Raw genomic sequence first — 20,597 nt, forward strand, 5'->3', positions numbered from 1 at the left:
CATCCATATTTTTTCGGAAGGGATAAACCGAAACGTTCGGGAGGGATTTCACGGCTGTCAATGGAAACCCCTTGGAGATGGAAGCGTTCAGGTGTTCGGTCTTCGTGCCTAAGCCATGGGGGATCATTGTGTCGCGAAGGATAATTTTTGACGTGCACAATATTATGTGTATATTAATAAGGAGCGTAAGACTGATGGGGGAGAGGGGGGGGGATTTTAATTGGCAGGTCGGTTGTGTCCTTAAATGGTGAATCGCGATTCGATCTGATAAAGGAACGATCCGCAATGGGTCATATACTGCGGCGCGACGAATATTTATGGATTCCCAGAGAAATAATAAAAATTACTCGGGGCTTCGCCCGGTGCGCCTTCCACCTCTAATGACGCACATGTTTTCTGAGGGAAGTTAATGGCCGGGCCGCCGATTTTATCTTTTATAAATAAGCTTGCAACGGGCCTCATCACGGACGGAGCGGTATAATGGTTGTTAATTAAATTATGGCAGATTTTTAACGATAAATCACACATTTATCTTTTCGCGGTCCGGCCCGACGGATATATGGCACTCGTTGCGACGCAATCAAACAATCGCCGTTGTCATTTCACGGCTTATTACGATGCGAACATGACAATTGTACGACGCAGACGTCCACTCCTAACCAACGGTCCGGACGGTTTACGATTCAATGAAAACGGAAATTATTTCAATGGGAACGTTTCTTTCTCTATTTTCGATTCACTTTTCCAATGAACAAGCACTATGTATTGTTTCAGGTAACAACACTTTTACGACATCAAAGGATGTTCAAATTTGTTGAATATTTGTTTTATAAAAAATGTTTTAATTAAAGCTAAAAAGTTTTACATAATTTATTAATTGATAATTATATACTTTTAAATGGATAACAAATAGTTCCACGAATTTTATTAATTTTTATTATTAATTTCACTATATAAAGTTAAAAAAATGTTTAATACTCATATCGATCTAGTTATTTATGTGTCTTTAATTAATTTGTAAGAGTTTACTGGTTTAAAGTTTTACAGAGCTTTTTTTATAAAAATAACAAATATCAAGATTTATTGTAAAAATATACAAATTAAAACTTAAATAAAATAAATTTATTAAAATAAATTATAATTATTATCAATTAATTAATAAATAAAATTTTATTTTTACCTAATTTTATAATTGAAATTAAATTATAAGAATTTTCAAACAAAATTTGATCATCTATGTTGTAATTTTATCTCAAACATTTATTAAAACAGTTAACAAAACTTAAAATTTTTTTACATATATAAAACTTAAAGTAACCATAATAAATGTATCTATATCTGTATCTATATATCTAATTGTAAGTGTCTAATAAATAATTTAAATTTATCTTCGCCTTTTTGTATTTTAAGCAATAATTTTAGGTGTTTATTAAAATTTTACATAATTTTCGTGTTTTTAAGTTTACAGTATGACCCACAAAATAAAAGCATGATTAAGTTATACAAATTAAAGCTTATTATAATTTATTTTGTTAGTTTATGTTCATGTATATATATAAATTTGACAAATTACAATTTTAAAAATTATATATTGAAAAACTACGTCATTTCTATAAATTATTTATACTACATGAAATAACTTACAGTTTAATATTTTATATAAATGTTTTTGCAAAAGAATTTCAATTATTTATGTTTTGATATTCATTTTGTGAATCACATTTTTCCTAAAATATACAAAATTTATCAAAATGGATTAAAAAGACTTTATTTTCGTAAAATCTACGTATGAATACAAAATTGTACACAATTTTTGTAAACTTTCAACATTAAAATTGCGTCAAACTTCGATCACTGAAATAACGACTTGCCAAGAAAAAAGTAATAATATTATTACATAAAAGAGGTTCTGAAAGAAACCTGAAACATATTTTTAAGTTTCGAAGATTGCCGCTAGAGGGCTAACACCAGTGACTTTTCTGAAAATTAATTTTTCATTCTTGCAATTAAAGGTGCATTTAAGACATTTGTTTACATATTACATGGCATATTTTTTATTATAATTTTCTTGTCGTATCACTTAAAGTGAAGTGTGGTGATAACACTTTAAACAAATATAAAACTCAACAATAACTATAAGAAAAACGTGTTTTTTATCTATCCTTATAATTTCTTTGCATTAGTCATCAGAACTACTAATATGACCACTCTGTAAAGCTGACAAGTTTTGTAATGATAATTTTCTTGAGTTGTTCAAAGCCGTTTCAAAGATTTTTTCAAAAAGTTATTCTGAATTATCACTTAAATTCAGTGCCATAAAACATAGACAGTCATCAAAATTAAATTCGAATGAAATTTAGTGGTACATAATCTTTTCGAATCAGTAAGATATTCAATGTAATACTGATCACTGATACTTAAGACGTCAACGAATTTCGTTCGAGTCATCGAATGTAAAATAATAACAGAAATCTGTGTTAATAAACAAAAGCAGCAAGAACACAAGAAAAATATCAAACGAACAAGTTTAATTAAAACCGTGCACAACAACAAAAAACATGGCGGAAGGATGACAACATTCCGTTCCAGACGCGCTCCAAGTCTGGAAAGGCGCCATTAAAAGAATGCAACATCCATACAACCATTGAAAGTGATTAAAATAAATTTAACCAGTTTAATTCATTTCCAGAGTTTAATCCCGCGCCTGTCGTCTTGCCGAGGCGCGGAACTTTCTAAAGGTGCAAACTGTTACCAATTTATTAACAAAACAATCCGCCGCGCCGACAAAACTCTATCACGTTTAATTAACGCTTTCATCGCGACAAACACCTGAAAAACAAAACGACGGCGGCGAAACGCGTCCGCCATTAAATTGAATCTTAACCATTTTTCCATTAGGAACGATAGCGGGACGCGGCCGCGGCTCGTTCGCGAAAAGCCGCAATTTAAGTAATTGTTCGCCGAAACGGATGGAAATCCGCCAGACAAGAGGCCGAACGTCACGTTTTGACGCCCGCCCGCGGAACGGGGCGGCAGAGGGGGGAGGGGGTGGCGAGCGAGAGAAAGATCCTTATTGCACTTTTTTCCACGTGTGTGCATGTGTGCCTGTGTGCGCGCCTTTTTCCCCGTTCACGAAAATCGTCGGTGTAACGTGAGTTCTTGGCCTTTGACTCCGGGACCCCATCTCGAACTCAATTTAAAATGTTGCCGGAGACGGATTGATTCGATTTCACGGTACGGGAAAATCGCTAAAGAATATTGTAAATAAACGATTGAATTTATCTGGAAAATCACATGCGGACGGACGGGAATTTTTTACGTACTATTTTCATTTTTCCTTGTTTCGTTTATTTTTTGGTGCGTTACTAATTAATTCGTTCGTTAAAACTTACCGAATGTCCATATCTGCACTCAGTGATATGATGAACGGCGGGAACCTGGAACGGGAATAAACGATTAGATTTTGGCTTGCAATGTGTTTAATATTAAACTAAGCAAACCGGGCAAATGGATTTCATATTTGGCTGGTAAATAAAATAGTAAATCAAACGGGGGCGCCGCAACGAACAGCGGACGTCCGTCGCTAAAATTAATATCAAGTTGGACCAGAAATTAATACTGGACATAATAAAAGAGGCTGGACATTTTTAACAGTTTAAATATATAATTGGAAAATGAATAAATAAAATAATATGACACATTTGAAACACGAAATTACTGTTTAAAATTTTAACACCAATTTTAATACGTCTCTGAAGCTGACGGTACAATTATAGCAAAATCAATTAAAATTTTTATAAGAATTAATAATTAAGTGTCCAGTAAAATAATTTTAGTACCTAATTTGCCTCTTACAGCTTATACCGGAACTGGTTTATAGTAAGAATATAGATGACAGCTTTATTTTACACATTTTGAGGGTAACTTTTTATTTGGGACATTTACTAATAAATTCTGTTTAAAACGTAACTAAGCTTAATATTATTTTACATAAGATTTGAAAATAAATATTAAAATTTTATCTAATTTTGATAGTTTTTAATATCCATTATTGTATTTGAAATTAAAAATAATTGTAACCAATATTTAGTAGTAATATTTAAAAATATATGTATAATTTGTTGTAGTTTTGTTTAATTTAATTTAACAATGTCTATAAGTATTTTATATCCATTCACCTAGAGAACAGCAAATTTGAGTTTTTTGGCTTATTATTTCACTTAATGTGCCGTCCAGAATAAATGGCAAGACCGATCAAGATGAATATTTTATTTGAAAGGTGAGTAAACTGTGCATCCAACGGTAACTAATTCGTTTCGATCGGAAGAAAGATAACTGAATTACAGCTGTATAATTTTTTACCATTTTCACTTTCGCCATTTAAGTAATTTTTTTAGCAACTAGTAATTCTAATAACCTAATTTTTAAATTTTTAGTCGTTAGTTCAATCAAATACAAATAGATTAAAAAATTATGATGTAAAGAAAAATAGATAAATATTTCTAGTCACTTGACCATTTATGTTTTATAACGGGAAATTTCATACAATTTTTTATCATTTTCACTTTCGCCATTTCAATATTTTTTTTCAGCAATCAATACTACCGATACTCCAATTTTTAAATTTTTAAGTGTTAGTTTAATCAGTTACAAACATTTCAGCCCTAATAGACTAAAATCGGATAAGAAATGCAAAAATATTTTCTAAAAAGGAATTTCATACAAATTTTGATCACATTCCTTTTCTCCATTTGAGTAATTTTTTCAGTTACTAGTAATTCCAATATGCCAATTTTTATATTTTTAAGCTTTAGTTCATTCAATTACGAACATTTCAAGCTCTGATAGATTAAAATCATATAAGAAATGAAAAAATTGTGATGTAAAGAAAAATAGACAAATAATAATTAGAAGACGATTTTCAAATAACCATTTTAATTGAACTCTTTGACTGAAAAACAAATTTCCGATTGTTTTTCAGGAAGCTGGTACCTTTTAAGTATACTACCCATAAAATTGAAATCACAGAGAATTTTAATTAGCCATTTTTCATCGGTTTGCACAGTTCATATGAATAATAAATATCGGGATATTTCTAGTCATTTATGTGTAAAAAGCTTTATGTTTTCTAACGAGGAATTACATACGAATTTTTAATAAATTCCTTTTCTCCATCTGAGTAATTTTTTCAGTAACTAGTAATTCCAATACACAATTACAAACATTTCAAATTTTGGTAGACTAAGATTGGATAAGAAATTAAATAGTTACGATGGAAAGAAAAATTAACGAATATTTGAAGTCATTTATAAGGTGCACCTGAGCTGTTAAGTTTCCTAACGGATGAATCATCTCCTACGAAAAACCACCGGTAGTACGCTATCCCGGAAGTTTTGATATCTTCATTGTATTTCAGTCATGTATTGATAAAACCTCTCACCTTGTTCACCGACCACCTAGATTTTCTAGGAAGAAATGACCGAATGACTGAAGATAAAATGAATCTTAATTGTCTCATTTGAACCTGGAAGTCGAAATTGAATATTTTGATATGAATATGCCTTAGAATGAATGGGAATTAATTGAAACACTGCGACTCGTGCATACCAATTGCGTTGTACCTTTTGCGGCAATGTGTTGATCTTTTTGACGTAATTGGGACACTTGTGTTGTCCCAAAAACTTGTTAACGACTCCCCGAACTGCGTTCGAACATTCATTAAATACATTCTCATTATACAATGTAATAATTAGAAGACGATTTTCAAATAACCATTTTAATTGAACTCTTTGACGATATCGGAAATTTGTTTTTCAGGAAGCTGATACGATTTAACTATACTACCCATATAATTGAAATCACAGAGAATTTTAATTAGCCATTTTTCATCGGTTTACACAGTTTATATGAATAATAAATATCGGGATTCAGCGGACTTATACATTGTCTGCTTGCTCTTTCTATCACATTTTCTCTTTGTATCAGATCTTGGTCTGCCAGCGCTTGAAATGTTTGTAATTGAATAAGCCATCGATTAGAAATGGAAAATGTAGAATATTGAAATTATTTATTGTTGAGAAAATTACTTAAATGGCGGAAGTCACTGGAAAACGATAAAAACTACATAGAATTCAATTTTCTACAGCCGTAACTCGGTTATTTTACTTCCGATCGAAACAAATAAGGTACTGTTGGATGCATAATTTATTTTTCTCTATAACGAAATAATATTTGTCTCAATTGGGATTGCCATTATTATTTCTGGGCGCCGCTTTAATTAAACTGGAAATCAAAAACACATACGATTATCTCAATAAGAATAAATCTAATTGAACTGCTTTAATATTAATATTCTTGTTCAAGTAACTACAACATTAATTAAATCCTAATATATTAAATTTTATTTAAATTTATTTAAATCTCCTTTTAGCAAGATATGATTATTTTATTATATTAAATATAGTAAGTATATTTGTTATCAATTAAAAATTAATTCATTGGTAATTAGAATATTAGAATTATTTAGATTGAAATTAGGGTATTGTTTTACTAAATCTACATAAATTTGGAGAGATTTGATGAAAAAATATATTTTTACTAGAACTGTTTTTTTGTTAAAAAATAAAATTTTCAAAAAAAATTGATTTCTAAATTCCTTATATTAAATATAATATAATTGTTTTCAATTTATAAATAAAAGTTAATTCATTGGTTTCGTAGATAAAAATAGTCGATTTTTTTGGCCCACCCTAATATGTATCTGCATATGTGAAGCTTCCAACTTAAAAATTAATTAATTAATTAATTAGTATGGTAAGATATGATGAAAAAATGTATTTTTGTTAGAGCTTTTTTTCTTCAAAACTGAAAATTGACTTGTTAAATTAAATGCAGCATATTTATTTTCAATTTATAAATAAAAATAGAAATATTGTAAATCGCTGAGCCACATTATAAAATAATATTGGTGCGGTGCGTGTCTGGTTTGAACCCTCCTGGATGCGATTTTCACAATCGAATTATGAATTCCATTAAACCTGATATTGACATTTTCATTTATCTCCACATATAAATACACTCTTAATAATGTCGCCATTAAACACATTAACAAGTCGAATACGCGCCCGGATGACACTTGTCCCCATTCGCCGAAATAATTCGATTTAAACGCCACCGTATTAACAATCCAAATGCGATTATGTGTTGCGTTATCAGTATAATTCAAAGGAATTACGTATTATTTAATTAATTAAGCCGAAGCACCGAAATAATTGGCCCGGGGAAGTTTCGATCGGGTCGATTTTTTAATCGGTTAAATTTTATCTACCGACAGGAATAGAACGTAATTATGTTAAATATGTATACGAAATTATTGTTTCCTTTATTAGAATAAAAGTTTGGTCCGCTTGTGGAACGTGCCACATTTCTTACAAATAGTTTAAAAATTCATTCTATTTATAATTGTCCTGCTGTTCGGAACAAATGAATTTTTCATATTCCTGGGAAATGGTAATTGCTTCCGATTATTATCCCCATCAATTTATAACAAATTGCTACTTCCATAACTTTCCGTGGGAACTAGTTTATAAAAATTAACCCCAACGTGGAATTAAACAATTAGAATTAAATAATTCACAAAACGTAATCGAGTTATTCGTACTAATTGGAGGTTACAGTTTCAAATACGTATTATGGATAAGAAGGATTAAAAGGACTTTTAAACCATGTAATTTCCGAGTAATTTTAGTCTTTATTCGAAACGACAGTAAGGACAGTGGTCTGAACGTAAATCGTTTTATACGTATTGTCGAGTTGGACATTGAAAGTTAGCTAAATTTTAATTTGGTACATGCACGAGTGTTTTGTCGAAATTGTTTGAAAACTATTCTCAGTTTAATATGAGGATGTATTCCAAAGTGTGAATAGCATTGTCAACTGGTTCCAAAATGCGGTGGTTTCTAGCTTATTACATTTTCTCTCATGTGAAGTCACTTACTTCATGCGATGTTTAACAAATAAAACGTGTATTTGTTTGGTATTTGGAGGAGAGTTTCATCCAAAACATATTTACAAGCACAAGCCAATAGTTGGCTCTTTGTTCCCTTTCATCCTTTATTCCATCTGCATTTATACTAAAATATATTATAATGGACACAAAAACTATGAAAACTTTCCACGTGACGTCGTTTCAAAATTAGCGTGGAACGTAACGTTAAAAAACGCAAGTGCGGAAGCTGATGCAACAAGCCGGACAGAAGACGGGGCAACTTTCGAAGATTGAATTTTTTGGTGCCGCCGGGCGACTTTCGGCCACGTCGATCGGTCCAACTTTTGTGCTAGTTTAAAATTTATGAAAATCTAATTACCGACTTCGTTTCACACCTCACAGTCGATCGGAAACGCGCCGATGTAATGGTTAGTTAGCACCAGTTCAGGTGGTTAATGGAATAACGATTTTCGAGTGTTTTTTTTTTTTGTTCTTCTTGAGGAAACGAAATTTAATTAAATTCTAGAAAAATATTACGTTACATTAATTATTCCGCTTAGTGGTTTTATAATTGAAATTCGATCGCTGTAATTGATATTAAAAGTTGAGAAAATTACCTAAATTGTTTAAATTTACATCACGAAAACGTTTCGGGCTTACATCTTTTCTTAAAGACTGCTATTAAATTGTTATTCGGATTTTTCAATGAATATTTAAAGTTAAGAGAACATTCAATGTTGTTATTGATTGTTCGAAATTTAATCCCTGAAATTTTTTCTCTTCTTTCACTGAACCGCAATAAAATTATTATAAACCTGTTACAATATTATTACAACTTTTACAATATTATTATAAAAAGTTACAATATTTTAAAATAATAAATATCACGAAAATTATTTGTTTTATTGAAGTCGTTTTAAAAGGTTTTAATAATCTGTAACTATTTAAAAATTTTACAGTTTATTTTCCCAATATGAAATGTGAAATAAATTATTTATTTTATAGAGCAAATTGATTGGAAAAGGTTTCGGAAGTCTTCATTTACTATTTAGAACCCTAAAGAGACTAAATTATATCTAATTTTAATTTATTTATTACAAAGTTTACAAATTTTTCAAAACGAAATTTAATTTATTATATATTAGAAAATATTATATTATTTTTTAGAGAATATTCATTGGAAAGGCTTTATAACTCTTTCTTTAATATTCAAAATTCCCAAGAGAACAAATTAATAATAATTTATAAACTCTATGTTTTATGTTTTCAAACGAAACTTTAATTTATAAATATGAAGTAAGTTACTTATTTTATACAGAAAATTTTATAGAGAAATGCATTTGAAAGGCTTTAAAACTGTTCCTTTTTTATTCAAAATTTACAAGAGCACAAATTTATATTAATTTTTATAATAATTTATAAACTTTAAGTCTTTATTTACTATTTACAACTCAAAAGAGAACTTTATATTATTTTTTAAATAATATAATTTTTTCCAAATGAAACTTTTATTTATAAATAAATTACTTATTTTATACACCAAATTAATTAGAAAAGATTTTGGAAGTCTTCATTTACTTACTGTAAAGAGAATTAATTTATATTCAATTTAAATTTATTTATTATAAAGTTTACATTTTATTAATTATATAAAAGGAAATGACTTTTTTAGAGAAAAATCATTGAAAAAGTTTTAAAACTCTTCATTAATTATTCAAAACTGCCAAGAGAACAAATTCATGGTAATTTTTAAATAAAATATGAACTACATGATACATTTTATTTTTCCAAACGAAACATTAATTTATTAAATATGAAGTAAATTTAATAGAACTGTTAGTCGTTTGCTCACGTTGAAATGAATATTTAATATTATATTACACCACAGGCATTATTTAAAGATTATTTTGAACACTTATAAATAATTTTACAGACCATCATAAAAAACAAATATACCTATTTATGCAATTTTTAGCAACAAATGGAGGAATCGAAAGTGTTTCTAAATCAGCACTAAACAACTCTTCCATCACTTTCGTTTAAGAATTCGTTCTTCATTACAAGCAAGTAATTTGTTTTTCTGTAGTTAATCTCCGATGTATGAACATCAATTTTACACGCGTTATCGACAAGCACCCTTTTTGTTTTTCGAACAATCGTCGATGCCTTTTCTTATCCACCCGGAAATTGGCGACGTGTGTTACAAAGTGGGATGTTAATGTGGTAATTTCGCACATTAATCTTAAAAATCGAAACAGATCTTACGGTTGTTTTCGCGTCGGATTGCTCGTATTGTTGATAAGATTAATTGTTTCGTTGGCGTCCTTTTTTTCCCACACGGAATTGATATGCGACGTGTAACATGCATTCAGCTCGGGCTGATAATAGCTGAAAATGGCTTCGAGAAAACCACCAACGTTCAATAATAAGAACTGTATCATTGTGCGTTATTTGTATATAAGCACTGGCGTTTAATAAATGTTTACCTTTCAGTCTTTGATATGCGGTTGTTTGTAGGCATTGAAAATTTATGTTATATTCATACTGGAAATTAATAAATGACAAAAACACAATGCGCTAAAAGGATATCCATAAATATTAGTCTTGTTTTAAAGCATTAATTGACATTTTTTCCGACGCACGAACAAATGGTTTCAGCATCAGTCTCCATCAATTCCTTGCCCGGTTAAATGAAAAGTGTGATGTGCCACAACGGCCATTATTAATTATAACCGGCTACCAAACACTATTGATGACACAACATGTTTTATTCCATTGTCACATGTTTATCTATTGCAAACGGAACAATTGTTCAATTTGTGATCAATAAACTCGGGAACTAGTCAAACTCCACCGATATAAAAATATAACCAAGGACGGGTTTTGTGTAAAGAAAACTGTGGCACCGAGGATAGAGTAATTAAACAGATATCGATCAATCGCCGCATATAATACAAACAATGCTGAATTAACACCGGAGCGTGTTATAAAACGAAACAAAACGATGTTTTTATTTTATTTCGAGAATTCGACCCCCGGTAACGTTTAACTGGAAACGAAGACGCGGGGTGGCAGAAAATTTAATTGTCGGACCACCTAATTGTAATTAACGATTAGTATTCTCTGGAAACGCTGGCCACACATAGAGTACAACACAGATCGACAAGATTGTTAATTTACATTTCCTGCGAGGGGAAATCGTGGCCAAAACTGAATATTAATTATTATTAATGTTTTCATTGTTTATCTGGTCCGAATGAACCGGGAATTATTAAGAGGCGATGATAGTTAAAACGGTTCGATAGAAAGGACGGCGCAAAAAAAAAAAACGGAAGGAATATATGTATATCGGGAGCAGACGATCTAAGAGTTCGAAGAACGAACGGATATCCGAAAACATTCCTTATCTAAACATTGATGGGAGCAAATTGGAACAATGGACGCGAAAACGCCGACATTTAAAGCAATCTCGTTCTCTCTGATATTCCGTTAAATTTACAAAGTATACGTACGAATGGCCTCCAGGTTCTAAAAGGAGTTTTACCGAAATAGCAAGGATAACACTTTGCTTAAATACAATGGTGCACGGATTCAATTCGGTTACCCTTTCGGTTCTGTTTATCTTCGAAACATAAGAACAAAATAAGTACGATAATCTAATTTCACTTACCATAATTGTGGATAAGTGTTTTTCTAGTTAATGTTCATAAATTTCATTTATTGATGCAATTGGTCTATTTTAATATTATTTTGGTGTTGTTGATCTTTAAAATTGTTGGTTTTTGTGTAATGTCTAATTTTTTTCTTTCGATTTTTATAAACAATTGATTAATTTTCTATCTATTCTATTTTCTATCTATTTTTTTATCAAAATATTGGATATTTACGTTATATATAAGATTATATCATTACAAAAATATATATATATTAGTTTTCTAACCATCATGTTAAAAGTATGCATCTATATAAATAATACAAATTATCAATTAAAAGTTTATATTTATTTATAAAAAATTACATATAGTTTATAAAATAAAAATAGCTTCAAACACACGAGTTTCTCACGTAATTTCCTAATAAAATTTGAAGTTAAAATTATATTAAAACAATTTTGAAATAGGTACATAAGATTTTTATTTCATGACATTTTAGTTATGTTATTAATTTAATATAGTGCAACAAATATTTTATAATTTATAATAGTGATATACAAGGTGTTTCTTAAATGTAATAGATATATATTTTATGTCGAAAATCTTAATAACAAAAAAAAGTATAATATAAACCTTTCAGATGCCAATTTATAAAATAATTTGACAATGTCTTCTTTGATCTTTTATAAAATTTTAATAAAATTAAGTGATAAATAACATATACAAACCCTTATTAACAAAACATTATTTAATTAATAATTAACTATACTTACTAATTTCGACAATAATGCTGAAAAACTACCCCTTTTTGATAATATTCTATATAAATTAATTATCTATTAATGAACTATTTTTTGGTAGCTAATTGTAACATTGAAAAAATATAACAAAAAAACTGAAACAATATAAGTAGGAAGAAATTTTCGTTTATGAAGAAAATAAGCTTCTAAAAATTATTTACTTTTTTCAAAAAATTATTTTAAATAATTTTAGCAGCTGGCAAACAAGATTGAGGGATAAATATCATATACAAATCCTTGAAAACATTATTTAATTAGTAATTAACTATGTTTACTAATTTCGATAATAATACTGTTTACTAATTAATGACATTCTGTATAAATTAATTATTTGTTAATGAACTGTTATCTAATTGTAACATTGCAAAAATATATCAAAAAACAGTATTAACAAAAAAACTGAAACAATATAAGTAGGAAGAAATGTTCGTTTATGAAAAAATAAGCTTAAAAATATTTACTGTTTCTAAAAAGGAGATGTGAATAATTATTTTTTTCTAATACACAATGAATTTGTTTTTTAATTTATAGTACGAGGTAGTAAACCATAAAATATGAAGTCAATTAGATGTTAAAAAACAGTTTTTCACATAAATAATGCTACACTTATTTCCATAGTTTTCTTTCTCCTAAGGAACGGCTAAAATTGGATTGTAAAAAGAGATTTACGTGAAGCTGCTACGTTCTAAAGCAACCTTAATAATAATGGACAGTGTTTTGCTGTTTTGCTGTAATTATAATCGATTTGTAAACTGAGATACTCCCTAGTCACGTTACTTTAGATAACTAGAATTTAAGTTCTTCTCATCCAGTAAATTTAATATAACTCCGCAGAGTATAAAACGGTGTTAGAGAAAATTATCGTTTGTCATCTTAAAATTTGAATATTTCCTGAAACAATTCCTAACGTAATTACAAAAGGCTTGTTTCCCAGGGCGAAATATTCGTAACATATTTTCGCTTATTAAATTCAAGAGAAAATCACACGGAACAACCCCGTTCCACGCGGGATACGGCCCACGGTACGAGGTGCACATCGTTAAACCGTAAAAACAGGTTACGGCGAAACAATGATCCCGCGGTCCCGGAACGACATTATTTATATTTATCGTTCTATTTAGATGAAATAGTGGTTTACGTGACACATCGACCGATTAAAACCGGCGGAGGAGCAGAGTGCAACGACGACGACGACGAGGAGGGCTGCGGTGGAGGAATGTTCCAAGTCACGATCGGCGGCTCGCGTGGACCCGGTTGTTTTTTGGGGGACCTCGAAAAAAATGACGTGATATCGGCACATTATCTGCGCCACAGTACGGGACACCTTCACCTGTTTTTTCTTTTCGCTATTTTCGATAAGCTGCCGCCGTGTTTTTTCTTGTTTTCGTCCTAGGTATTTTTACGATCGTGGTGACAGGCTCGTGGAATTGTTTTATTGTGTGAGCTTTGGCGTGGAAACGCACGAAAATGTCCATTGCACATGTTTATGTGGGAGAGTTGAGATCAAGGTAAGAGATTTTCGGGCGTTTTGTCATTGTATAGGGCGTTTCACGTTTGTAGTCACCATGTGGGTTCCCTCAGACACTTTGAGCTTCTGGTAAATCTGTTTTTACAATCCAATTTCATCTGTTCTTCAAGAAAAACTAAGAGAATAAGTTTAACGATGGAAAGAAATAAAAGTTACACGCCTGAAAATATTATTTTATTGCATTATCAAATAATTTATACAATTTTCGGCAATACCAAAATGAAGAAACTAACAATTTTGTTTTCCGATGAAAGTCGCTTCCAATTAATAAATATAGAATCCCAAGTATACTAGATCTACTTTGAAGTGGAGGAAACATTGTGGTTTGGGTATGTCTTTCTGGGTTTGGCAAGGCACTGGTTTGGCAGCGCTTATCGTGACATTCTGGAGAATCATATGCTTCCATTGGTCGAAGATACATGAGTTTAAGGTGGACCTTCCAGCACGATAATGATTCGAAACACACATCTAAGTTTGTTAAAGGATGGTTCATTTCTCAAGGAGTACGTGTAATGTCTTGGCCAGCACAAAGCCCAGATCTCAATCCAATTGGAAACCTTGGGAATGAAATTAATCGAAAAATCCAAGCAAAAAGACTCTACGAAGAAGTTCAAAAGCAGTGCAAAGAAATGTCGAACGATTATATTGAAAACCTACTGAAATCCATGAAAAAAGGGGTCTAGATTTTATTAAATGTAATGGATATGCTACTAAATACTAAATAAACGCTAAATGTACAGTCGGCTGCAGAATAGCATTACCACTTTCCAAACAAAATCCTTTGCGGCCCTCTCTCGCTAAGCCCCGGCCAGAACCCCAAAAAAATGTAGGCCGTAAAATCCTAAATGCTTTTTAGTATTTATTATAGATATTTTAAAATATAGTCATACTTTTTAGTTGTAAGGAATTGGGATAATAAATTATTATGTGATCATTGGTTATGATTTTACTCTAAGCATATATTGCGTATTAATTAAAAACCGCTTATTCAGTGAACGACTAATGATCTACACAAATGTATCATAGTCCAGAATTTTCTTTAACACGAGCTTCATCACAAATCAGAGCAATTACAATACTATATATATAATTGCTCTTCATTGTCAAATTGCCAAATTGTAGTAAAAGTCTGTTAGTGTAACGATATATACTACTTTGATTATAATAAACAATCAATTTTTTTATTTTAATATATTTATTTAAATTAAATGCTTAATTTTAAGAAGTAAAATAACATTTATTCAATAAAATTTTTAGTTTTCAGCAGGTAACTTATGATCTGTAAAAAATATCTAAAACTTTTTTGGAGATAAATTATAGAAAATTCAATTCTTTAATGTTAAATAACTTTTGAAAAAATGAATATATCAAAAAACTGTAAGAGACATTTTTTGTAGAGCGTTAATTTTTCTATACAAATCTGTTTTGGTCATTTTGAAATATTATCTCTAACGAAAGTTAAAAAATTTCAAAATCCAAGAGAACACCGTTCCCGTCTTATTTAAACAGGAAATTAAAATTTACGATTTTCTTACAATTTCCAACAAGATTTTCGATATAAATAAGAAAAAAACAAATTTGTCGAATTTTTTGAAACAGTCTAATATATATTGTTAAATTATTTTATATTTATTTATATTTATTTTATATATATTTAATAAAATTTATATATTTTAAATTTTGGTTTATATTTAGTTCTTTTATTTCATCTATAAATATCAAATATAAACGCACAAAATGTATTATATATAATACGATGTAAATTTATAAATAATAATTTTATAATAATATAATTATAATACTACTCAAAAATTTTTAAATTTACAGAAGTGTTCCACAATTATTGCGTTGAGATGGTCACACAAAATTGTTACTTACTAAAATAACAATTAATGTAAATTTGAGGATAATTTATACGAGCCCGTTTGTTCAGGTCGCAAACGAAACTCGACCTTAGGGTGGTAATGCCATTCTGCAGCCGACTGTACGTTGTACATATGATACTGTATCTCTTTACAATCCAAATCTAACTATTCTTTAAGAAAAATTAAGAGAATAATAAAAGGAAGAAGATTAAAATTGCACACCAGAAAATAATATAGCTTATTATAAAACAATGTATAATTTTTACTGACACTCAAATGATAAAACTAATTGTATTTCTAAATTGAATATAAAAATGTATATTAAAAATATAATACATAAATGAAGCAATCACCTGTTTTGCATAAGAATCTAAATGTCTGTTTATGATCCTATTGCATTTATTCTCCAACAATAAAAATGAATGTAACGAGAGGTAAAATTAAAAAGTTATACACCTGACAATAATTTCATAACATATTATTTAAAATATATACATATATTTATACAATTGTAAGTGACACAACAAATGTACAAATTAAAAGTGTTTCAAAATCGATTATAATTACAGCTGAACACTGTCCATTAGAGAAAGGCCGAACGAACAGTCCCAGAATATGTTTATCGACCATTAAGCGATGAAAGTTACAAATTAGTTTGCGGTAAGATATTTAATGTGCGCACACCTTGGAAAAATAAAGCTAAAAAAAACACTCAAACACACACACACACACATATGAAACCGAACGGTCCCCGAATCGAATCCAGTTTAATTGTAATTAATTAGCATTAATTTGTTGTTATTGGTCTCGAGACGCGGGGAGTCGGCGACGATTAATCAACCGAGAGAGCCGGTGCAAATCGATTTGCCATTTTGTTCGGACAATTTCGGACGGTCGTTTTTGCGAAATTTTACATATTTATGAAGCATATTGAAAACAGGATTAGAGATAGTCAAAACGGTTTTGATGCGTTTAAAAGGATTGCTTTCTCCCAATTTTATTGTCGCGATGAACTCTCAATCTTCATTATGACTTTCTATGATTTACTAGAGTCGTTAAATTTCCAGAGATAAAACCAAAATGAAACGCACCGACATCAGTAATAGTAATATTTCAATTTACATTTCTCATGGTCCGAAAATTAATTTGTCCGACCCGTTTTCCCAGTGGTGACGAAAGTGATAATTATTAATCATGTCGATATAATGGTATCACAAATAACTCGTTCGTTGTCGAGATTCTAATCACGAAATTAGTTTTTGATGTAGACTTTCTAATGCAATAAGTTACCGATTTGGAGCCAATAAATTAAAATCATATATCTTAACTTGGAACGTCATATTTGTGTGAATTATCTAATAAATTACATGTTGGGCTTAGAAATAAATACTGTCATTAGCTATTTTACGTAAGACAATTATTGTAATTTCAAAAAAAATGCATTTTTAGAACAAATAATACACAGTTCTAACTATAAAATTAATTATGCTTGTGGCATTTGAACACCTGAATGGCTACAGTTCTCTTATTGGAATTGTGCAGGGAGAATGGTCATATTTGGACAAAAAAGACAAAAAACTTTTTATGAAAATTCAAAATTATTCTTTGTATCTCGTATAACAAAATAATATTAAGGAGTGTCTAAATATGAGCAGCAGCTCTGTACCTAAATCAACTAATGTACTTGAATTTTAATAGAACGATACCGTCGACGTCGAAAGAAAAAATTAAAACGTGCCACCAACTGCAATTCCCACAAGTCAGTTTCGAAACAAAAAAACAAAAATAAAAAAATCGCCACACCCGGCACCATTTTTTATTCCCAGACGTCACATATGACCATCCATTTTGTCGGAATTTGCATAAAATGTTGGTGGCTCGTGTAAGTTGGTGAGTTAACGCAAGCCGCCGCTAATACGAACGGCTTTTTGCATAAATAAATTCGGAAGCGGCCCGCACGATTGGCCGGGCACCGCAAGACGCACGCACCCCTCCGAACCGGCGTTTTTGGCCTAAGCACATCGGTGCGTGTGTAATCTTTCGCATGTGTAGGATACAATTTTCGTGCGTGGATTCTGCGCCGGGGATAAGGGTTGCATTATCACCTAAACACCCCCGCCGCAGCTCCGGTATCAGAGATCTCCCGCAACCCCCACACCCCGGCCGAACGATGGGGCGCGTGGGGAGCCGGCCGGATGTTTACGTTCGCGATTTCGTTAGGCGGTTGTCTGTTTTCGACAAGTAAATTGATTACATTTGGTTTTATGTACGGCGAAACGGAGTTGCACACGGACGGGCCGCCGCGGCGGGTTAATTATGTCGGGGCGCTGGCAAGAGAGAGAGAAAGTCACGGCCAGAAGTGAATCGTATTTTTGTGGCCCCGGTGCCGCTAATTTACCCCGCCAAACGAATATGTTGATGCGCCCGCAAATTAATCGCCCACAGCCTCCCGTTCTGCCGCTGCCGCCGCTGCTGCCGCTGCTGCTGCTGCTGCTCGGGACACTCGTGCCGGGGTGCGGGGAGACGCGGTTCCGGCTTTCCGGACAATCCGTTCCGGGGCTGAACGAAGAAACTTGATTAATACACTTGCGACCCGCACGCAATTTCACATCAAAATGCCGTTTTTGAATTATGTGATTGCAGTGGCTGGTTTGACTTATTTGAACGGCGTCGCTGAAATTTACACGGATCCGTTGACCGCATAAACTAATTATCGGCAAAAATAAAAACAAAACACTCTTTAAAATTAACAGAGTTACAATTAGCTTTGTAATTTTCTATTACAAGTAAAAAGTTTAAAAAAAAATTCAACAGTTGATGCAAAGTTAATTTACGTTATAATTTTAAATCATATTATTATTTTAAATTATTAATAAAAATATTATTCCGATTACAACAAATAATATTCTTCATTCACTTTTCAAATATTTTTAATATATTTAGTTTTCTATTTATATTTAATGTCAAAAAATTATCATACAGAGGTACACATAAAAAGTATATAAAAAGTATTCAGAGACATTCAGAGAATAAAAAAAATTAAATCTGACATTACATTTTTGATAAAATCTCTGTTAATATTCATGTTATGTATATTCATGTTATGTATGTATTCTAATTAATAACTTATTTTGAAGGAATATAAATGAACCACCATAATACTACAGAAAAAGTTAGATACTATTTGTAAAAAACTGATAAAATTTATAAAATAAAAATCAATTTAATTATTCTACATATTTGAATTTATAATATAGAAAAGCAAATAAAAAATAATTTTAAAATGGTAACAATTTTTTCAATTTGAGGTTAAAATTTATGCATTTTTGGAGTTTAATTTATCCTTCAAGTGCTGATTTTTGATAATGTAATGTTTCCAATTTTAACACATTTACCTTTATATTGTTAAATAAATAAAAAACAAAATGTAGTGTTTTTTAACATTTAATTTAATTATTAATTAATATAATTATATTAATATAGACTATGTATATTATTAACTGAAAATAAGTTGTTTGAAATTTTAAGACGTAAAAAATTAAATATAAATAACGATCACCCTGTATAAAATTTGGGAGCATTAATTATGGTTCTTGGGTAAGGCGTGTTCTAAAAATAAATTTTACAGCATCAAAAAATTACATGGATAATTTGAAAACCCAAAATAACAAAGTTGATGACATTTCCGGCGAAATCGGAAGTGATATTTTGTTCAAAATAAATTAGAAAAGTAGTTCAAATTGTAATTACTATAAAAATTTTAAATCAATACTTCTAACGAATAACTGAATCACCCCGTATACTTTCAGTATCAGACATATGTGACATTTCTAAATAGACTTATAGAATATATTTACTATAAATACTATATAATGTTATACATAATGATTTTACAATTAATTTCGTAATTTTCTAAGTCAAAGTAAAATTTAAACAATTTTCAACAATCCTTGCAAAATTGAATTATTTTTACTATTATTTTTTTTCTTTTATAAATTTTTATTCACATTTTATATACATATTATTAATTCACCAAGAATTTTGTCATTCCTTTTGCAACAAATGATTTTTTTCATTATTTTGTTTAAATTTTAAGTTTTCAATATTTTTACTTTTTTACAAAAAACAAATCATAATTAGTCCTTCATTCAACTTCACTTATTAATTAAAATAATATATATATATATATATATATATATATATATATATATATATATATATATATATAAGCAACTTTCATCAATGTTTTCTTATGAAATAATACAACAATTTTTAATTTAATTTTTCGAATATTTTTTACTCTTGAACATTTTTAAGAAAAAGTATCCAATACCAATTATTTACATAAATTTAAATGAAGTAACTCATATTTATTATTTATAAAATATAGACATAATTGTTAATGATTATGATTGTTTTATAACCTCAAATTTCAACGAAAAATTTAAACAATTTACAACAATATAATTTCTAATTTGTTCTGAAGTATTTTTACAAAGGAAAATTTAAAGAATTTTTAACAATTGTCATTAAAATGATAAATCAAGTAATTATATTAAATAATATAATTTTTTCAGTGCCCTTTTAACATTTAAAGTTTAATAAAAAATTTACTGTGAAGGAATTTAAAATTTTCAGGAAACATATATTTTATTATTTTATTATCTTTGTATATTATAAAATAAAATATTATTTATAAAATTTGTTATAATTAATTTACAGATTTAAATATTTAACAAAAATAATTGAATATCTATTATTGAA

At 29.8% G+C, this 20,597-nt stretch overlaps 1 protein-coding gene across 4 annotated transcripts in view; it reads right to left on the bottom strand.

The window, feature by feature from the left end:
- The window catches only part of LOC109609657 (ephrin-A4), a 244,191-nt gene that overhangs the window by 177,005 nt on the left and 46,589 nt on the right, over nt 1-20,597 (bottom strand). For all 4 annotated transcript variants that reach the window (XM_049962220.1, XM_020026363.2, XM_020026364.2 and 1 more), the window contains one exon: nt 3,393-3,437. The gene's annotated coding sequence lies outside the window, so the exon portion shown is untranslated. The remainder of the gene's footprint in view (nt 1-3,392; nt 3,438-20,597) is intronic.

The sequence above is a fragment of the Aethina tumida genome, chromosome 1 (assembly GCF_024364675.1).
Source record: "Aethina tumida isolate Nest 87 chromosome 1, icAetTumi1.1, whole genome shotgun sequence".
Classification (NCBI taxonomy): domain Eukaryota; kingdom Metazoa; phylum Arthropoda; class Insecta; order Coleoptera; family Nitidulidae; genus Aethina; species Aethina tumida.